The sequence below is a fragment of the Sphaeramia orbicularis genome, chromosome 10 (genome assembly GCF_902148855.1).
Source record: "Sphaeramia orbicularis chromosome 10, fSphaOr1.1, whole genome shotgun sequence".
NCBI classification, from domain to species: Eukaryota; Metazoa; Chordata; class Actinopteri; order Kurtiformes; family Apogonidae; genus Sphaeramia; species Sphaeramia orbicularis.
Genome location: NC_043966.1, coordinates 44,609,464 through 44,631,679, shown reverse-complemented (window position 1 = coordinate 44,631,679; position 22,216 = coordinate 44,609,464).

The following is a 22,216-nucleotide window of genomic DNA, read 5'->3' as shown; positions in this document are numbered from 1 at the left end:
AAGACATTGTTTGATGCGCAACTTTAAATCTGCGCAAGTTTCACACGGACATATTGAAGGACACACACATTGACCCGAAATACGAAATAGCAGCTGATATATGGTTTAAAAAAAACAACCAAGATGATGTCAACCTGGAAGGAAGAGACTGAAGACCCTCCGCCATCATTACAGTCCTGTTTGGGATCAGTTCAGGTTCAGTGAAAGACAACAATGAGGAAAGAGACGCTGATAAGACGGACGTTGTTTGGCCCCTAGGAACTACGGTAGTTCTAAAACACACTAGCTCTGTCTGTCTCTCTCTCTCACGCTGTATAAAAGAGGAATAGAACTCGGAGTTGGACGTTGAAAGTATATAAAAATAAAGTTTCACTTTCGTTTCATGCCAGCGTTAGTTACGTTAGCTATGGACCGGACCGCACCCCCCACACCCCCCCGGCTCCGACCAAAAAAAAAAAAAAAAAAAACAAACAAACCATCCCCCAGACAAATCACACCTTGCACGCGCGCACACACACACACACACACAAGTACACACAGTGGCCTAAACACTTTGTTCTCTGTCCTAAAATAAATAATTTGGTTAAATTTGTTGTCAATGTTGCTCTTCAGTTTGTTTAAACAGAATACCAATTTACCTTCTTGTTAATATTGCACTTCATGTAGAATTTTTTTGTTAACATTTTTTATGCAGCATGTGAACTGACAGAACTGTCATTAGATTTTTGTTGTTTGTTCAAAACTACCTGTCAGGGAAAAGTGCAATACTAATGTTTAAAATACATTTAGTAATATTAATAATTTATTTTATTTTCTATTTGATTTATAGCAGCAGAATTATATTATTCCTGTTTTCTATATTCTATTGTGTTCAAAAATTGGGGGGAAAATGTTAAAACAATTCATAAATGTATTAAAGACATTTTGAGGGGTTTTCTTTCTTCCTGTACCGAACCGAAAAAAAAAAAAAAAAAAAAAAAAAAACGAACCGTGGCTTTCAAAACCGAAAACGTACCGAACCGAAAATTGTGTGTACCATGACAGGCCTAATGTGTATATTGTTTTTTTTAGGATTAGGGTCCATTAGGGTTAAGGACTGTCTTTGTTAACCATGAAATAGAACACACACACCAGATTCTTGCAGCTTATAATGTCCTTCTCAAACTGTACTTTGCATCATCTGTCCACTACCCTCCCGTTGTCAGTTTGCTTTAACTTCACTGGACGTCCACCAGCTTATTTTTGACAACCACCCTCTCGGCAACATTTTTTTTTTGTGTGTGTGTGGTGTGTGTTGCAGTATGATATGGGGTAAAGAATGATGTACCATTAAACTTCCATTAAATGCAGTCTCATGTCTCTTATAATCACAAGGGAAATGTCATGTTTTGGCAGCTACGGCAAATGTTTGAGCTCCAAAAAATATCACGTTAAATTTGATGTTGTCTGCTTGTCACGGATACATCACGTCGTCTTAGGGAATAAATGCCTGTTTTTGTTGCGCGTCAGATGACCTTTATTGTCAGAAGTAATAAAACCCCTGCCGATTAATTGGAGTTGTACGGTGTTTTATACGAGTGTAATAGAGACAAGCTTTTGGATTTGGGCATGAATCATCAGGGGGAGGCTATCGTGAACACATTGAGCTTAATTTCACATTCTGTATGCTGTCAAACCACAACCCAATATTTATTATTCGCGCTGATTCCTTGAAGGATTAGATTTTTTGCTCAGCATTTTTAAGTCACATCAGCTGTCATATACGTAATTTGCCCTCTCACAAATCCCTCCAAGAAACTCCCGTATCCCATCCTGTTTCACCAGAGGCCCGCTTCACATTCACTCAGTCTTCTGTCAGAAGCGGTCCCTACATGACAGATGATTTGGATCAGCAATGATTTGACGCCGAAGGAGCACAGAATAAGAACACATGGAAATGACGGAGGAGTTAAAACATTTAATATACTTGATATCTTATAGAAGCTCAGTTCTCATTCACGCCTGGAAAATAATTACAAGGATTTTTACAGGTTTCATTGCATTTTATTACTTGGAATTCTAATCAAATTATTACAAAAGTGAATGTGAAACCTTCACACATGACTTGAATTCAACCCCAGACAATTTGTACTGAGGTTTTACAGGACTATATTAATCCAGAGGGGCATCCCATTCATTCATGTGATTTTATGGAATAGTGGTTTTGACAAGGACATTCCACTCAAAGATAAGAATATCCCATTCTCTGACAAGGTCTTTATATTCTCAGACAAGGACATTTCCTCTGTGCTAAACCAAATATTTTACACAATTTTGAATTCAATTCCATATAAATACTGCCAGGATTCATTTAACACAGTTTCTGCTTTGAAAAGCTGGATAGTATGAATGATCTTTTTAATTCAATTCAATTCAATTCAATTTTATTTATATAGCCCAATATCACAACAAGGTTATCTCAAAGGGCTTTACAGAGTCAGTTGGATGTAAACAACAGTCAAATAAACAGCAAGAAAATGAGTAATGTCCAGGGCATCCCCTGTCCTTAGACCAGGCAAGTCCAAAGTCCGGCCCGGGGGCCAATCACGGCCCGTGGTCAGATTTTATACGGCCCACATCTTCAGTTTTAGAATGTATTATTTATGGCCCGCTTGGACTGTTGATCCGAGTACATGAATCATAAAAGGTTCAAAATGCAGTTTCTCCTTTCACCTCATGGTGGCAGCACCACTCTAACTCTATCTGGCTCTGTGACCTCACCGTGAACCCTTTTCGATAATTTCTAACCATGGCGCCTGTAAGTAAAAAAATGAAAGTTGGCAGTGAGGGCTGCCACTTCCAAGAGAGATGGGAATTACATTTTTTTCCCCCTGAAAATCGAGGCGATTGTGTTTGCCTAATTTGTCAAGAGACTGTTGCCTTGTTTAAGGAATTCAATGTAAAGAGACACTAGCAGACAAAAAATGCTAACGCATACGACAAGCTAGCAGGGAGTGAGCGCTCTGAAAAAGTGAAGCAAATTCAAGCTGCTTTAAACTCACAACAGTGACTCTTCATGTGAACCTGGGAGTTCAATGAATTCACCACCAGGGCAGGCTACCAAGTGGCCAGGTTAGTTGCCTATAACTGCTGGTGTTATGTACTTGTAGATGTGACACAAAATATTACTTTCTGAATGATTTTGTGAAAGACAAGAGTAAGAGTCATATGTTTTCATCTTAAATGTTAACAGACTTTGCATTACTGAGTAATATATGAGTAATGATTACTCATATAAGTCATGTTTAAAATGAATGTGGGGTTAAGATTTTTATCAACTTCTTGGACGTTTAAGATACTCCACACAGTTTGTTCTATGTTATCTGACTCCAGTGTGAAAGGAAGGCAGAAATGTCTTTTTTTTTTTTTTTTTTTAACTAGTTCACACCTGAGTGGCTTAGATTTGGTTACATTGCCATTAAAAAAACATGATATTGTGACAATGAAAATAAAATTGTTGTAGAACAGTGCTTTTATATGTAATTTTTACTGTTTAAAAAACATCTGAAGGGACCACTGGCCCCTGGCAATCTCCACATTATCAGATCTGGCCCTCTTTAAAAAAAAGTTTGGACACCCCTGCCTTAGACCCTGCTTCTCGGCAAGGAAAAACTCAAAACCCAGTGGGAAAAGGGAGAAACCTCGGGGAGAACCACAGTGAAGGAGAGATCCACTCCCATGGACGGACAGGCTAGAGATGCACCAGGACTGATGGACCTCCAGTTGCAGATGTAGTTCTAGTCTGCAAGGATGCAGTAGGGTGGACACATGGGGGGTCCATCCCACTGGATGAGACAGGCAGGGGCGAGGAGGTCCATCCACAGTGGTGAGGCCGAGGACGTCCATCCAGACAGGTGGGGGAGGGGGTCAGGACACAGGTCAGGGCAGGACACAGATGGGTCAGCGCAGATCCTGTCGTCATTGGCTCCCAAGCGGCTACAACTGAAAAAGTAGCCACTCCCCCAGAGGGGAGTGGGGAAAGGGGACACCGGGTGAATAGTACTGCACAAACTAGTTGGCTAAATATTAAAAATATAAGTGCAGACAAGAATGGTACGTAGAACCAGTAATTCAATTTCAGTTCCTGCAATGAGATATTGTAAATTCAGGATGATTTAACCCATAAAGCAGTGTTTTCCAACCAGTGTGCCGTGAGAAGTTATCAGGTGTGCTGTGGAAAATTATCCAATTTCACCTGATTGGTACTGTAAGTGAGTGGCGTGATATAGATACATACGACTGCACACAACAGTGATCCACTTTACAACAACAGTTTCCTGTTTCCCTTTGCAAAATAAAACTGAAAGTGAACCGGCCCTGCATAAAAAAGTCTGTTTATTTATTTACTTATTGAACATTCTTTTTATTGAACATTTTCAAAATTATCCAGTCCAGTGCAGTACATACAGGTTGCATGAAATATAAGGCAGATCCAAAATATGTCCACAGCGATGATCTCAAAAGTTCCTTTTCAGTCTATTTCAGGTAGTTGCAGTCTGAGTTCCCAGACATTCCAACACTTTTCCAAACTTTGCTGTAACGACGTCCTTCTGATCGTTAATATAAAATCTTAGTCTTTCCAGAGAAATATAGTCTGATATCAAGGACTTCCATAGATGTATTGAAGGAGGTTCTTCTCCAACCCATTTGGTCATAACAGCCCAACATTAACAAAAACTGAACAGTATACTCATGTGTTCTCAATGATTCAGGGATACATCCAAATAGACACAATAATGGATTAGGCTGTACCTGGTGCTTAATAACCACACTAACCTCAACACATATAGTTTGCCAAAACTGTTGAATCTTTTCACATTCCCAGAGGCAGTGAAGTCTTGTCCCTAAAATAGTTTTACATTTGGGGCAGTTTGGAGAGGCTTTTGCTGTATATTTACTGTACATATATGGAGATATACACTACCAGTCAAAAGTTTGGACTTACCTGGTTTTTCTTAATTTTCATGATTATTTACATTGTAGATTCTCACTAAAGGCATCAAAACTATGAATGAACACATGTGGAATTATGTAATTAAAAAAAGTGTGACATAACTCAAAGCATGTTTTATATTTTAGATTCTTCAAAATAGCCACATTTTGCTTTTATTACTGCTTTGAACATTTTTGCCATTCTCTCGATGAGCTTCATAAGGTTGTCACCTGAAATGTTTTCCAAAAGTCCTGAAGGAGTTCCCAGTGATGCTGAGCACTTGTTGACCATCTGCGGTCCATCTCATGCCATTTAAATGAGAAGGTGAGTCCAAACTTTTGACTGGTAGTGTGTAAACTTTTTGTAAAACAGAATATTGCATTTCTCTGAATCTGTTACATATGGATATTTTTGAAGGTAAAAGTAAGATTTCCTCTCATACATCAGTATCTATTGTTGTTTTCAGCTCAGTTTCCCACGATTTCCGTAAGAATGATAACTTATCAGTATTCAAATGCTGCAGCTTTGAATAAAATTTGGAGACAAAGTGACTTTGATTAAGACTATCTAAAAGGGTCTTTTCTAATAAATTGAAGTCATCTGGGAGATTAAGAGTTTCCATTTTGGCTTGTACATAGTGTCTGACCTGAAGGTATTTATAAAAGTCTTTTGTTTGTAGTCTGTATTTAGTTTGTAAGGACTCAAATGTTTTAAATTTCCCTTTATCCCAAAGATTAGAAATATTGTAAATTCCTGCTTCATACCATTTCTGATAGTTAGACCCAGTGCCCCCTCTGGTTAAGTCAGGATTATCAACCAATGTTGTTAAACAACTCAGTTTATGTTTAGTCCCAAATAGTTTCCTCAATGCATTCCAGGTAGTAATAATTAGTAATTTAAAAATGATCTTTAACCATAACTGGTAATTCACTTCTGCTTCTATGAAGTAAATTGACAGGAGAGTATGGTTTGGAGAGGGTTGCTATTTATTTTTATTAAGTGATGCAGTACATAACAAAATACATGAAAGACATGACAACGAACAAGACAAAACAAGAAACAGATACTAACTAGAAGCACTCGGAGAGCGCAGACCTCCGCCAAGGCTGATCAGTGGCCCCCCCTGTGGGCCCCCCCACGCCAAGGAGGTTATGTTTTTGCCAGGGTTTGTTTGTCTGTCTGTCTGTCTGTCTGTCCGTTAGTGTGCAACATAACTCAAAAAGTTATGGACAGATTTTGATGAAATTTTGTGGTCTGCGCCCCCCCCCCCGTGGGCCCCCCCACCCCCGATCACCACCAAAATTTAATAATTTCTTCCTTATCCCATTTCCAACAAACCCTGAAAATTTCATCAAAATCTGTCCATAACTTTTTGAGTTATGTTGCACACTAACAGACAGACAGACAGACAAACAAACAAAAAAACAAACCCTGGCAAAAACATAACCTCCTTGGCGGAGGTAATTACATTTTCATTATTATACATTAGTGTGTGTGTGTGTGTGTGTGTGTTTGTGTGTGTATGAGAGACAAAAATTAAAGAAAAGACAAAGGAATTGGTAACAACAACAAATGATAACTAGAAGCACTTGGAGAGCGCAGACCTCCGCCAAGGCTGATCAGTGGCCCCCCCTGTGGGCCCCCCCACGCCAAGGAGGTTATGTTTTTGCCAGGGTTTGTTTGTTTGTTTGTTTGTTTGTCTGTCCGTTAGTGTGCAACATAACTCAAAAAGTTATGGACAGATTTTGATGAAATTTTCAGGGTTTGTTGGAAATGGGCCCCCCCGTGGGCCCCCCCCACCCCCGATCACCACCAAAATTTAATCATTTCTTCCTTATCCCATTTCCAACAAACCCTGAAAATCTCATCCAAATCTGTCCATAACTTTTTGAGTTATGTTGCACACTAACGGACAGACAAACAAACAAACAAACAGACAAACAAACAGACAAACAAACAAACCCTGGCAAAAACATAACCTCCTTGGCGGAGGTAATAACTAAAAATAAATAAACAGATAAAATAATATCAGCCATATAAAGGGTATTGATAGGAATTGATAATGTTGTGGTTTGTCTCTAATTGAGAGATAAATATCAATGGTCATTGGTTTTCAGGCCAGAATTAAATAAATAAATATATAAGGGGGGGGTGGGGGGGGTAAGAAATCAACTGAAAAAAGTACAGAAGTGTGGAACAGTTGAGGGGTAAAAAGTGTATAAGGAGAGAAAAACAAAAGTGAAAACTGTAGAAAATTAACCAGGGGGGACCAGATGGAGCAGGACACTGTTGTGGACTGTTCTGTCAGAGTTAAAAGTCCATCTACCATTTGAGCCATAATGACTTAAATGTATTTATTGAAACCCACAATGGCAGGAATATTTTGGGGCATTTTATTGAATAACAGTCCATCATCATCAAACTCGATCTAAATTGTAAAAATCCCCATGAACATGAATTCTTAACCACTAACTCAACATTATGCGATACTAGTAGTTATAGGCGCTTTTATTTACTTCCAGACCCTTCTCACTCTACCGCCTTACTATGATGAGATTTTGGGCACTGATAGTGGGTTAAAAATGGCAGTTTAACCCTTTCATGCACGAATTATGAGAACCTTAATCAAAACTTTTTCCTGAATGTTTTTATTCCTCTTTAGGCATGAAAAAACAATGTGATTGGAAAATTTTCTTCTGATAAATAAATAAAAACAAATAAAATAAAAATAATTCTAAAAAAATTTAAAAATACATTAAAAAAAAAAAAAATAATAATAATAATGAAAAAAAAAAAAATCTTATGAACCTATTTTTCATGAAGTTGCAAAAATGTCCACTTAGCTGGACACCACGGTTAATTTTTGACGGACAGAAACATGTATTTACTGATAAATTGTGTGAAAGCTATGGGGAGGGTTTATGATTCTGGGGGTTTATGCACAGGAGAGATCTATATAATGTTACCAATGCATGTCAGAAAGATATGTAGTGTGTTAAAACTTTAATAAAGATATGTGTAAACAAAAAAACCAAAACAGTACGAAAAGAACAACAAAACCATGAATATACAAGAGAACAGCTGTAGAATAGCTGTGTACTGTAGTGACCAGTATGCATGAAAGGGTTAAAGGCTGCATTATCGCTGCCCCATCCGTTCCCATTTATATGGATATACGTGGCTCTCAATCAATCTCACTGTCTTTGGAAAGGCTTCAAATGACACCAAAGTTCTCTGGGTGAATAAATGATCATAACTCATGCCAGAAATAAGGTCAAATTAAAAAAAAAACAAAAAAAAAAACAAAACAAAACTTCCCCGTTAATGTGACCATTGATCTCAAACTGTTTTCATTTTCCTTGATTAAGTATGTATGCCAATGACATGAATAATCAATTGCAAATTAACATATAGCTTCTGCATATTGTAGTAGGGAGATTAAATGAATAGGATTTGAATTTTTAATAAAATATTGGGGCCAAAAATAGGACCAAAATTGGGACAGGAAAAACTACCTAGGTGCCATTGCGTTTGATCTGGACCATATGGCTTGAAATGGTCCTATATAGCACTATAAATAAAGACACTGTGTCAAATTTGATGATCCTAGTGGTTTTTCTAATCCAGACATGCAGGTTTTTCATCAATCTCAGTCTCATTCCAGGTTTTGTATGTAACCCATCGTGTCCACTTGTGTTACATGCAGAACCTGCCCAGTTAAATGCATAAAAGTCATGAACGATTTTGCAACAGCTATCATTTTTGTGAAACACTCTGGCTTGCATAATTTGTTTGATTCCCAAAATGTACCTGTGAGAGAATAAAGACTTATTTTTTAAAAAGTAGTAGCACATAATTTTCGTGTTCTTTTGAATGTGTTACATGCAGATTTTTGTTTTAAATATAATGTAAAATAATATAAAAATGTGTTTTATCTGAAAAATACTTTCTCTTTTATCTCAGTAAGTATTTATTTTTTTAAAATAGACCCAAAGTGCTTCCAAACTTGCTTCATAACATTAGTCACATCTGGCTTGAATTTTTAGTCCCCATGACCAGTTTCATAGAAGCACCCATATATGATATGTAATATTTGTTTCATATAAGTATTACTGAAGAAAAACACAATCTATGATAATGATTAGTTTAAATCAATGCTTTTGCACTTTCCTAATAAATATTCCTATTATACAAATGAGAAAATAAAGCGAACAGTTATGTTCAGAGTTTTAACTGTAACCCTAACCTAAAAAAGAACAATAAGAATACTCTTAAAGTAAGGATTACTAAGCAGTATTGATCAAGGAAAGTAAAAGTATTGATACAATCTTCATCCTTGACCCTATTGATGATGTTGAAAACAGCAAGAGGCTGGTAGGCTGTTCATCTTCCATCAGGGTTGTTGTCCACCCCTTTGGTGCCATTGTAGTCAACAGTCACTTTTCCATTGACCCTCAAATTGCGCGAATATAACTTGCAAATAAAAATTGGCCTAATGGAAAAACGACAATTTCGCCAAACCTCTCATTTTTCGATAAAAAGATTTTGTACTGGCAAGAGGTGGTTTTTCAGGTGTAGCCAAATTGGTATATCATGCAAAACTGCAGTAGAAAGATCTTTTCTCGCAACTAGAATCACGTGAATAAAAAGAAAAAAAAATGAATGTTGACGGATGTTATTTAAGTTAAGTGAAGAAGAGTTTTAAAAGAAGCATGGTGCGATATGTGTGGACACACCAGGAAACTGAATATTTTTTTAAATATACTACAGGATAGAGAGGTAATATAATAATAATAATAATAATAATAATAATGAATATATCTGTAAATAAACATGATATTTATGTTCATCTCCATGTTTATGGAATGACATCTCATGTCATCTCGTGATAATAAAGAAATCATTGCCTTTGTGATTTAATGGAAAACCCAACATTTCCGGCACTTCTGTTTTTTTCGACATTTAGTAAATATCGGTAAAGTTTTGCACAGATGTCCAGTGGAAAAGCCACTAATGATTATGTCTGGTTTTGTGTCTTCATGGGCTCTGAGATCTGCAGTTTTACAATGTAATACGTAAGTAATATGTAAGTAAAAGCTAAACCAAATTTAGGTGCTAGCAAAATGGCAGAATTATGCAAAAAATAGTCCACTCCAGAGATAGACCTCTCTCTGTCCCAGGAGAACCTACAATATATGGCTAACATAAGCAGAAACCCCAGGTGATGATTTATCTATGTGGGTTTATTTATAATCCCAACAATAAACAGCATCAGATACAACAAAATGCTTTCAAAATGTAAATCAATGCACAACTTAGGAATTGAACTGAAGAAATTTACTATCATTATGCGTTATCGCAGGAATATGTGATTATTTGTGAACATCAATCATGAATTTGTACATAAATCATTGACATAAACCTCTGTCATGCTAGCAAACACCAACACATTAGCAAGACCCCCTGAAGCTATGACATATGTCAGCTGATGTTTGCACGTACAAGCACAAGTATGTTCCATTCCATACGTTGGTTAGATAGATTTTAATATTTCGAATGATGAATAGTCCATATGTATGCCTGTGCACCACTCAATATAACAAGGTATGGGCGAGCACCGTGACACCCAGCATTTATGGGATTTTTTGTCACTGCTCCTGGCCATAAATTCATTCCACGGTCAGTGACCTTTAGATGTTAGACACTTTGGACTTATGGACTTAAGACTGATGGCTTTCAGGTCATTCATATATGAATTAATCCCTTTGGAGGAGGATTTTTTTGGAGGGGGATTTTCTGAGATGTACCTCAACACCAACTCATGCCTGGAACCAGATAGCATGACTGCTTACAGTTGTTCACTCAGTCTTTCCAAATCTGAGGAGGATATAAGTCCATGTACAGCGACAACGGGGGTTTTCTGTATATGTACTGGGGGGTCTTGGGGAAAATATTAGAATATTTCCTCTCTTTGTAAATCCACAGTGGATTGCGACTGCTAGTATTGCATTGAATTGTGCTGCATTTATGTCTATTATTTGAAGAATTATAGTTTAGTTTATTGTATTGTGGACAATCTCAATTAATTAACTGTATCAGTAATCGCTTTTCCATTGACCCTCGAATTGTGCAAATATAACTTGTGCATAAAAATTTGCTTAATGGAAAAACGACATTTTCGCCAAAAGTCTTGTTTTTCAATTAGAAGTTTTTGCGCTGGCAAGAGGTGGTTTTTCAAGCATAGCACAAATGGTATATCACCCAAAACTGCAATGCAAAGACCTTTTTTTCACAACTAGAGTTAGGTGAATTTAAAAACGGATGTTGATGTACGTTACAACAAGCGAAGAAGAAGAAGAAACATGTCACGGTATGTGTGGACACACCAGGAAACCCAATCATTTTCTTTAAATTTAGTACAAGATAGAGGGGTAATAAAATGATAATAATGAATATATCTGTAAATTAACACCATATTTATATTTGTCACCATGTTTATGGAATGACTTCTTGTGTCATCTCGCAATAATAAATAAACAAATCATCGCATTTGTGATTTATGGAAAAACCGACATTACACACTTCTATTTTTTCGACATTTAGTAAATATCGGTGATGTCCAATGGAAAAGCGACTAATAACAGTAAAAAAGGGGCAGCTATAGCCAACATGGCTAGTATCCTGCTGTAGTCCCCGACCTGATGACAATAGGGACCCTAAAAAAAACAATATATTAAAGCGCATTAATCAAAAAGACTCTCTCTTTTTAATTAATGTGCTGCAATATATTGTTTTTTTTTAGGGTCCCTAAAAAACAGACAGATAAGAGACAAGATAAATCAATAAAGATAAAAAAAAGATACAAGAGAACAATTAAACATCAGTACAATCATACAGCACATATGATCCAAACATACAAAAGCAGCACATCCAATATAATACATCAGAACAGAATCATGGACAGGTATGTAAAAGGACATCACATATGGACATACAGCATCCATGATCATGACCCAAATAACACAGAGCCATAGGTTAGTGTGTACAGGTGTAGTTGTCTGCAAACCATGGCCATTTAGCCATAAACGATTTGGCTCTAATGATATTCTAGCATCGCAGTTTATTCCTTTTTTGTGTCTGATTTTCTAGTGTATCAGACTTTACTCCACATTTACAAATCAATGAAATCTGCTGAAAAAAAAAAAAAAAGAAAAAGAAAAATTATTGAATTGCATGTTTAATGTGCAAAAATGCACCACACATAATCATAATCCAAAACCAACAAATCATGTCTTTTATTTATTTTGCTACAGTACTATTTTAGATGGACACATTCTACCAAAACATGAGGGAGAGTCAAAAAGTTCTGACAAATGTAATATAAAGTTTGTTTTATTTTGTTATTTAACTCTTTAAAACCTGATGCTTCATCACTGACACACCCTGCACATATGCAGTTTGGATGGCTGTAACTCTTTTACTTTTTGTACAATTGGAAAAATTCCAATGGTTTCTGAAACCTGAGATGTTGCACTTAACTCTTTCAATGCCATGGGCCGATTAAATCGGCTTTACGAAAACAACCTGTAAAGTGCCACGGGCCGATCAGATCGGCTTTGGAGAACACGCCACATTTGTGTACAAACAAACCATCCACCCCCATTTCTTTCTCACATTTTGATGACGTTCTTTCTGTGTCCCCCTTTTGAGACCAAGCAGACGGGAATTTGAGGTCACGCGACCAAATAATATTTTTATATCTTTTTAATGTTTCTTATTCTCCAGTGTTTCATCAGAGGGAGCCCTCCATGCCGGGGGACGGCTGTGGACTCCGGGGGCTGTGGCGCCTTCTCTCACTGGGGTCCGCTCCTTTCTGGTGGGTGGGGGTCCCAGTTGGCCCTCTCCCACTAGTTGGGATGCGGGGCTGTGTTGCTGGTGCCTGGTCGCCGGGGTCGGCGGCTGCATCCTGGTGCAGATGGCTCCCTGAGACAGTGCCTCCTAAATTGATGTTTTACTTTTACTTGTACATTTTTGTTCTGGTCTACCCGTGCTCAGTCAGTCTTCTTAAGTATGTGTGAGCTTGTGGGTTTGCATGTATATGTGTGTGTGTGTGTGTGTGTGTGTGTGTGTGCGGGTGAGTGGGTGGGTGTGGGTGGGTGTGGGTGGGCGGCGGTACTGATTTTTAAACTGATATGTAAAGCACTTTGTGCTACAGTTTTTAATGTATGAAAAGTGCTATATAAATAAATATTATTATTATTATTATTATTATTATTATTATTATTATTATTATTATTATAAATTATGCAAATTACGATCAATAATGAATCGGCTGCGTCTGGTGCGTTTTGGATCTAATCAGCAATCGGTTGGATGTTACCGAGCGGTTTCCTGCAGGATTCTTCAAATATTATAAAAACGACGCGAAATACTGAAAAACGGCCAAATTCTGTGGCACTTTTAAGGCGTATTAGCCCCTTAACTGTCTGGCACTTAAAGAGTTAATAGGCTTATTGGGTCATTACAGTAATTTCACCCATGCCTGTACTAGAAGCTGGAGAAGAAGCCATTTTAGCAGCATTATAGCATAAAGTAAATTGTAAATCTGTTAGATTTTGAAAGGCCTAGGAAAAAAAAAATGTTCCCTGGAAAAATGGCAAATGGACTCACACACAGCATATTTTTTAACCTTGTTATTGTCAAAATAAGAAAAAAAGTCCAGGTGGACCATTTTAGGGTTTAAAGGGTTAACAGACCTCTCTGCTTTGAATTTCTCAGGTCCAGCTGCTCCTTTTAAACGGTACCATTTTGATTGAATGTTGCTTTCTGGATCAAACTGGTAGATCCAAGCTTCATCCCCAGTGACACAGTGGTACTCTGGGAACTTTTTGACTCTCACTTATATTAGCCAAAGTAAGTGCTACTATTGATTTGATTGACGTACATGTAAATCTAAGAATCTGGAAAATATCCAGATTTGACAGAAGTCACTGATGTTGTGTTTGGTGCAGTAGCACACAGCAGCTGAATGTGCATTTGCATCATTAACACCAGGCCACTGAGGATCTGACAGTAATTAACACATGGTCTACATCTGTTAGACTCAGATTTGAAGTCTATGTGGTGGGATGTTTGTATTGAAGCAGTCAGATTTTGATTTTTTTTTATTTCTAAGAGGTTGACAGGCCAAATTTCAGACTAACCTTAATATCATTAGACATTTATGAAACATCATTCAACTCTCATAAACTCAAAGATCTGAAGAAAAAGAGAGAGACAGAGGGAGATGAGTGAGTTAGTGTACAGTGTAAGCATTCAGATGTTAATCACACCATCTTAAATGTGTCAGTTTGTAGATAGATAGATAGATAGATAGATAGATAGATAGATAGATAGATAGATAGATAGATTGCAGTAATCAAAATCTTACCAAGTGTATTTTTCTCATTTCTAGTCTAAATATCCCAAAAGCCAGACTCTGTGTTGACTGCCACCCAATCCACAATGCACACAGCCCCTATGGTGCCCTCAGCGGGTGGTGGGCCCACACCGTCCCTTCAGGCTGTGCCCGGCTGGGCCTTGTAGGTAAAGGCCCAGAAACCAGGCGCTCGTATATGAGCCCCAACCCTGGGCCTGGCTCCAGGGTGGGGTCCTGGCTGTGCCATACCGGGCGACGTCACGGTCCTTGATTTTAACTGTTCCATAGGGGCTTTTGAACTGCTCTTAGTCTGGCCCATCACCCAGGACCTGTTTGTCATGGGAGACTGTGCCAGGGGCATAAAGCCCCCGACAACATAGCCCCTGGGATCGTTTAGGTACTCAAACTCCCCCACCACAGTAAGGTGGAAGCTCAAGGAGGAGACTATTTTTAGACAACAGGTCTTGAAAATCTTATTTCAAGAAATCTTACCAAGATAATTTTCCCTTGTTTCGTTGGCAGATTTTTTTTTTTGCTTGAATTAATAAAAAAAAATCTTGAATTAAGCCAAAAAAAAAAAAAAGTCTGCTAGTGCTTGAGGAACAAGTGAAAATAATCTTGGTAAGATTTCTTAAAATAAGATTTTCAAGATCTATAAGTTCTTTTATCTTACAGAAAAGTTACTCTTTTGGTGATTATGTCTTATTTTAAATGCGATGAAGAAATCTTACCAAGATAATTTTCACTTGTTCCATTGGCAGATTTTTTTTTTTTGCTTCAATTAAGGAAAAAAATCTTGAATTAAGCAAAAAAAAAAAAAAAAAAAAAAGGCAACGGGAACAAGTGAAAATTATCTTGGTAAGATTTCTTGAAATAAGATTTTCAAGATTGGTCTAAAAATAAGTTATGTCTCACTGAAAAGTTACTCTTATTTTAAGTGCGATGAGATATTTTGACCAGAAATGAGAAAAATACACTTGGTAAGATTTTGATTTTTGCAGTGGATGGATGGATGGATGGATGGATGGATGGATGGATGGATGGATGGATGGATGGATGGATGGATGGATGGATGGATGGATGGATAGATAGATAGATAGATAGATAGATGTACTTTAACTCTCCCAAACTGGGAGATTAGAGCATAGCAGCAGCATGACACACATTTAATAATTATATAATATCACAGCAAACATGAGTAAATACAAATATAACAGAAGAGCAAACACTGTACACTATAAATTACAAGTATAAAAAGGCCTGGGTAGAATGTGGATATTAACTGTAATGTGTTTTAAAAAATAACTCTAATGACTGTATTGTGCTGGATCCTGGGTGAATTTGATCCTTTTGGGGCTCATTGTCAAATATCTCAGTATTGTCTCATTTACATCCATGTGACACTGACTGCTTGGCTGCATAAATAGCCAGTTCCAACCACTGTGATTGTTTTCTTAATTTCACATTGTTGTCGTCTCATTTGCACTGGTCTAGCTGCTCTAAAAGCCATGCCGTTCTTCAGTGAAGCAATTTTGCAAACAAAAGCTGTGACCAAATTGTCTAAAGTTGCATATAGAGACTATTTTTTTTCTGTTTTTGGCTCTCCAACAAACGTAGTGACACTTGGAATATTGCTGATGGAACTTTTCAATCAACAAGCCACACTGCGTTGCCTGCTGTCGCCCTATGCCAAGACCCAGTATTATGAAATTAACTCTCAGTGGTTATGGGCTTATATTTCCTTTTACAATTTAGCACTTTCATTAAAACGTTTGTGTTATGACCAAGGAGTGCATCTATAGTAAGAGCATTTTCAGTCAGTGGAATGGAACGCTATGGATTGAAAGAATGCAGTTTTCTTTAGTTTATGTTGTGCTGGGTTTATGGTGGGGATGCACCGATACCGATACCAGTACCAGGTATTGGGTCCGATACTCAGTGTGTGTACTTGTACTCGTACCCGTAAAAGTACTCCGATACAGCCGCACCAATACAATTTATGGCAGCATGACATTCCCAGTTAAGTGCAGCAGGTACACAGTGGAGGAGTAATGTCAGCAGTGTGGAGATTTAATTATACTTTTCTTTTTTCTCTTTTGTTCAGACAAGGTATACACTGTAACAAATTACTGTAAAAAAACAGTAAATTTTGTACAGTATCATGTTATTATTTGTAAATACAGTATAATGCTGTAAATAATGAGGTCTTTAAGGTGTGAATTTAAAACAGTAAGCTACTGCAAAATTTGACAGTATTATACAGTATTTCCTTAAATTCCCCCACTGTTGTCCACCCAGAACTGGTCTGAACAAAATCATCTGGCATCAAATCCCACCAGCTCATTTAGAAAAGATTCAATCCAATGAATGTTAACTATAGACTTGATGCGTCAAAGGTAAGTGGTTCTTTTTTGAAGCAGAAGGATAAAATAAAAAGAGAAAATAACTAAGGATGGCTATTTTCACCTGGACTGAACCCCATACAGCACTGGAACGGAGGTCACCTGATACTTCTACCAACACTGCCACAACTCCATTCTGCTCCAGTTGTTCATTTGTCAGGTAATTGTGATTTTATCAATGTAACTGTGGCATTTTGGGTTCATTAAACATTAAATTGCCTCCATAAACTGCATTCACACTGGACGCAACTTGCACAGTATAACACGTAATAATACTGCATATTTCATGGTGCTAACCGTATGTAGCAAACATGCAGCTAATTTAAGTTGAAGCATACTTGCTAGCTGCGAAGTGGACACCGTTAAACTAAACAGCGCGTCAGTTTAATGGTTATATATAATAATGTCATCTCTTGTTAGAGCTTTTTCTCGCAATGTTCATGATTTTGTATTTTAAAATGTAACTTGAAATCTTAAAATCCTAGCTTTTTGCTGTGTTGTACCGTAAATATTACATTAAATACGTTTTACAGTAATATATTGTTTCTTGGAATACGGTAGTTTCTGTAAAATGCAGCAACTGTGGCTAACAGTATTTTACTGTAAAAGGTACATTATGTACAGCCCAGTACCGTAGTACTTTTTACAGTAAGAAACTGTAGTTGTAGATTACAGTAGAGATACTGTAGAATAACAGTAGCATGCTGGCAACTCTAGCTGGCAGTATTTTACTGTTATTTAACGGTAAAATTTGTTACAGTGTAGTTTTAGATGTTACCTGCTTGACAGTTTTGACTGTGACTCCAGTCTTCCTCAGAAGCATCATCCGAAAAAGAAAAGTATTATTAAATAAACAGAAGACAAAATGAACGCAGTTAGTGTTACTGTGGAGATTTTTCAAAATAAATAACGCTGACAAAACTAAGACTGCAAGTAACGTTAAAGACACAGACGGATACAGACAAAGCGTTCTGTCCGTCCTCTGTGTACATTCCATCAATTTTCCAGGTGCTCATAAATACGTACCCAGATGGAGAATACCACCGGGAACCATGGAGGTAGAGGATCTGTACAAAGAGCGACTTTGTGAGTAAGACAAAAACTACTGACAGATTTATGACAACTACCTTCATCAATATCAATATAAACATTAGTATCCACATTAGTGTTACCTCTGTCGTCTCCATGTTTATTATTACTGACTTTCTTCTTCTTCTTCTCAAAAAACTTTACTCTTCTTTGCGGTATGTGTCCAGTATGGTTAATTAATAGCGGTGCCCGCTGGTGGATTGATTGAGAAACGCTCATTCCAACGCATTAAATGTCAGTAGCAGCACTTTGTTCCAGTCAGACTAACGACAACGACAATAAAGCACATTTTCAAAAGGAACTAAGAACTGTAATGGTATTATTAAGTACTCGTATCGGTACTCGGCATTGGCAAGTACTCAAATGTAAGTACTTGTTCTCGGTAGGGCTGTGTATTGGCAGGAATCTGGCGATATGATACAAATCACAATACTAGGATCACGATACGATATATTGCGATATATCATGATACTGTTAAAAAGGCAATTTTTTTTTTCTTTTTGTAAATGATTATTTTCTTGAAGAATTCAAGTACACTAGACATATGAACAAATACTAAACTCATTTTTATTTGATCAGAACACGATCTAATGCTATATCACAAAATGTTCCTGTGTTCAAACTTAAATGATGTTTTACAGACATTACAGTTTAACCCTTTCATGCATAAGTCACTACAGTGGACAGTTATTTTCCAGCTGTTCTTTTGTATATTCATGGGTTTTGTTGTTTTAATTTCATATCAGCCAACACAGTGGACACTTACGCACCATCTCATACCCTGACATTCATACCATTACCGTAACTTTGCTGTTCTTGATAAACCTGATCTGCAGTAACATGTTTTAGTGTAAATTAATTGTTATTTGTTTGACAAGAAGGTTTTTTTTTTTTTTTGCATATCATCTCCATGAAGTGAGTAATTACTAGTATTAGAATATGTTAAAATGTGAGAAGACATCAGATTAGCAGAATTAAAAATGTTTTTATGTCATTGTTTTCATATCACTTTCTGATATTAGGTTTAAAACTTGTTTCTTTTCTTCAAAAATTAAATGCATGGATATTTTTGTAACTCCATAGAAAAAAAAAAAATAAAAAACTCAATCACATGGTTTCTTTTCATGCCTAAGGAGGAATAAAAACATTGAAGAAAAAAATCTTGACTAAGGTTCTCACAATTCATGCATGAAAGGGTTAAGATCCTGTTCAAATGTTCATATTCTATTAGTTCAGAACTAACATCGGTACATTATTTTAGTGCAATCCCAATAAAGGAACTAACATTATTTAACAAAACAGTGTTAAGCAATAATAAATTAAATAAAATCAAAAAAGAAAATCAAAAAAACAAAAATGAACCTCCACAATATCTGGATTTGAATAAATACCTAAAAGTATTGATGCAGTACTTTTTAATATCGATACAGTATTGTGAAATGAAATATTGTGATATATTGCAGAACCGATATTTTCTTACACCCCTAGTTCTCGGTCTGGGAAAAAGTGGTATTAGTGCATCCCTAGTTTATGGTAGAGTACTGTATGCGTTTTAGACATCCAGTGAAGTTCAGTGAGGGGATCATGAGCTGCTGGGTCTGGAAGATGCCACTGGTTTAAAGTATGCTGGCCTGGGATGAAATGCTGACAGTCTGGTCTTTCTGCTTCACATTCACTATTTAAAGCAAAATTTATCATTGTCTACATCAAAGCAGAATGACTTAAGCTTACTGTCCTAATACTTGTGATTGTATTTACCATTACGAGGCATATTGGTTTCCTGACCCGTGGAAGAAGACATATGCTCCTGTCAGCTGATGACATACACTCATTATTAAAGGCCTATGGATTTATGGTCAGTTTATGAGCAAGTCAATATGGCTGTAAAGGAGCTCAAAGCAGTACTGCCACTGAGCTGAATCACTAGCTCTGTTGGATGTTATCCCACTGTTCCACAATTTATTTGGCAATAAAATCGTGTAAGTACACTATATATCTACAAAGGCCTGGCAAAATGCAAAATAAGCTCCTTTCTTTTTCAGTTGACAAATCCTGATCGACACAGGTAGAGGTGTGTCTCAGAGTTCGCAAATCCTCAAAGTCAAAAACACACCATCAATACAGTATACAGTATACATGTGTGAAGTCTGACATATCCACAAAAGTTTGTAGACTACTTTATATGATTAAGGATTGTATAAAGTAAATGAGTTAACTCTAACAGAGCGGGGTGATGTTTTACCAGAAAGATGCCATTGGTGTTCACCGCTCGTCTGCTCAAATATTGAGAGCATAGCCCATAGCCATATTGATTTTAATTCATTTATAAACTTAAACAGATAGTAATTGATACAAATATTATTACATATATATATATATATATATATATATATATATATATATATATATATATATATATATATATATATATATTATTACATTATTTAACTTGTATTGTGGCTGCCTCTGCTGCTACTGCCGCCACAATAACACTAGCTAATTAGACTACTGTTATTATTATTATTATTATTATTATTATTATTATTATTATTATATGTTTTTGTATTATTACAATTATTGTTTTCCCCCTCACTCCCCCTTCTCTCTTAATTAGCTAATTAGACTACTGTTATTATTATTATTATTATTATTATAATTATTATTATTATTATTATTATAATTATTATTATTATTATTATTATTATTATTATATTTTTGTATTATTACAACAATTATTATTTTCCCCCCTCACTCCCCCCTCTCTCTTTCTCACTTTCATTCACACTACCCTCTTCCCCTTTTCCCTATCGCCCCTAACCAAGCTATATTTAGTTGTTCTTTACATTCATTATCTTTTTCATTGTAATATGATATTGTCACTGTTGTTGTTTGTCATTACTCTGTCATTGTTGTTGTTTTTTGTTTGTTTATTTGTTTGATTTTCCCTTTATTTATGTTGTTTCTCTGTCCAAAATGTCTTGTTAACTATCACGAATAAAAAATAGATAGAGAGAGAGAGAGAGAGAGAGAGAGAGAGAGAGAGAGAGAGAGAGAGAGAGAGAGAGAGACCAGATGAACACCAGCAGAAGTGTATGTTGTATTTATAATATTTACACTTCTTCTTTTCCTTTCAGCTGTTCCCTTCAGGGGTCACCAAACACACATTTAACCCTATCCTCTGCCTCCTCTTTTCTCACACCGTCAACCTTCATGTCCTCTCTCACTACATCCATAAATCTGGTCTGGGGTCTTCCTCTAGACCTCCTGCCTTGCAGTTCCAGCCTCATCATCCTTCTGCCAATATATTCACTAACCCTCCTCTCCACACGTCCAAACCATCTCTGTCTGGCCTCTCTGACTTTTTCTCCAAAACATCTAACATGTGCTGTTCCTCTGATGTACTCATTCCTGATCCCATCCATCCTGGTCACTCCCAAAGAGAACCTCAGCATCTGAACCTCTGCTCCCTCCAGCTCTGCCTCCTGTCTTTTCCTCAGTGCCACTGTCTCTAATCCATACAACATGGCTGCTCTCACCACTGTCTTGTACACCTTTCCTTTTATTCTTGCTGACACACAACACCCCTGACACTTTTCTCCACCCATTCCAACCTGCTTGCACACACTTCTTCACCTCTTTTCCACACTCACCATTGCTCTGAACTGTTCAATCAATCAATCTTTATTTATATAGCACTTTTCATACAGTGAAATGTAGCACAAAGCGCTTTACATATAAAATCAGTGCACCCCACCACCACCACCACCATCGCCATACACACATATACGTACACACACACGCCTGCACATGCACACCCTAACACCCATGTACCCAGTGTAAGTAAGCATAATAACAGTAAAACAAAAAGAAATAGACAAAGAAATAAAGAAAAGAAACAGGCTGAGCACGGGAGGACCATAAAGCAAAAGAGAGGAGGCGCTATCGCACAGGGAGCCACCCACATCGGGGGGGGGGGCAACCCAGCGTCACCAACATGGAGCCTCATCCCGATCAGCGAGGGAGGGTCGAACCGCCACCGCATCGCAGTGGCAGTGACCCCCCCCATCACCACCACCAAGGAGGAGCAGATCGCAAGAAGGCACCACAGCCACCACAGCCCACAGCCACCCCCCGGCGCGGAGGGCCCCCATAGAAACTGAAACACTGGAGAATATAAATAAAAACATTAAAAAGATAAAAAAAAAGTAGCATTGGTTAAAATAATATGAATATGATGCAAGTATAAGACATATATGTAAATGTAATATAAATATAAGGCATTAAAAAAGATAAAACAGATGCAGTGGTTAAAAGTCAACTTAAAAACCACGAGAC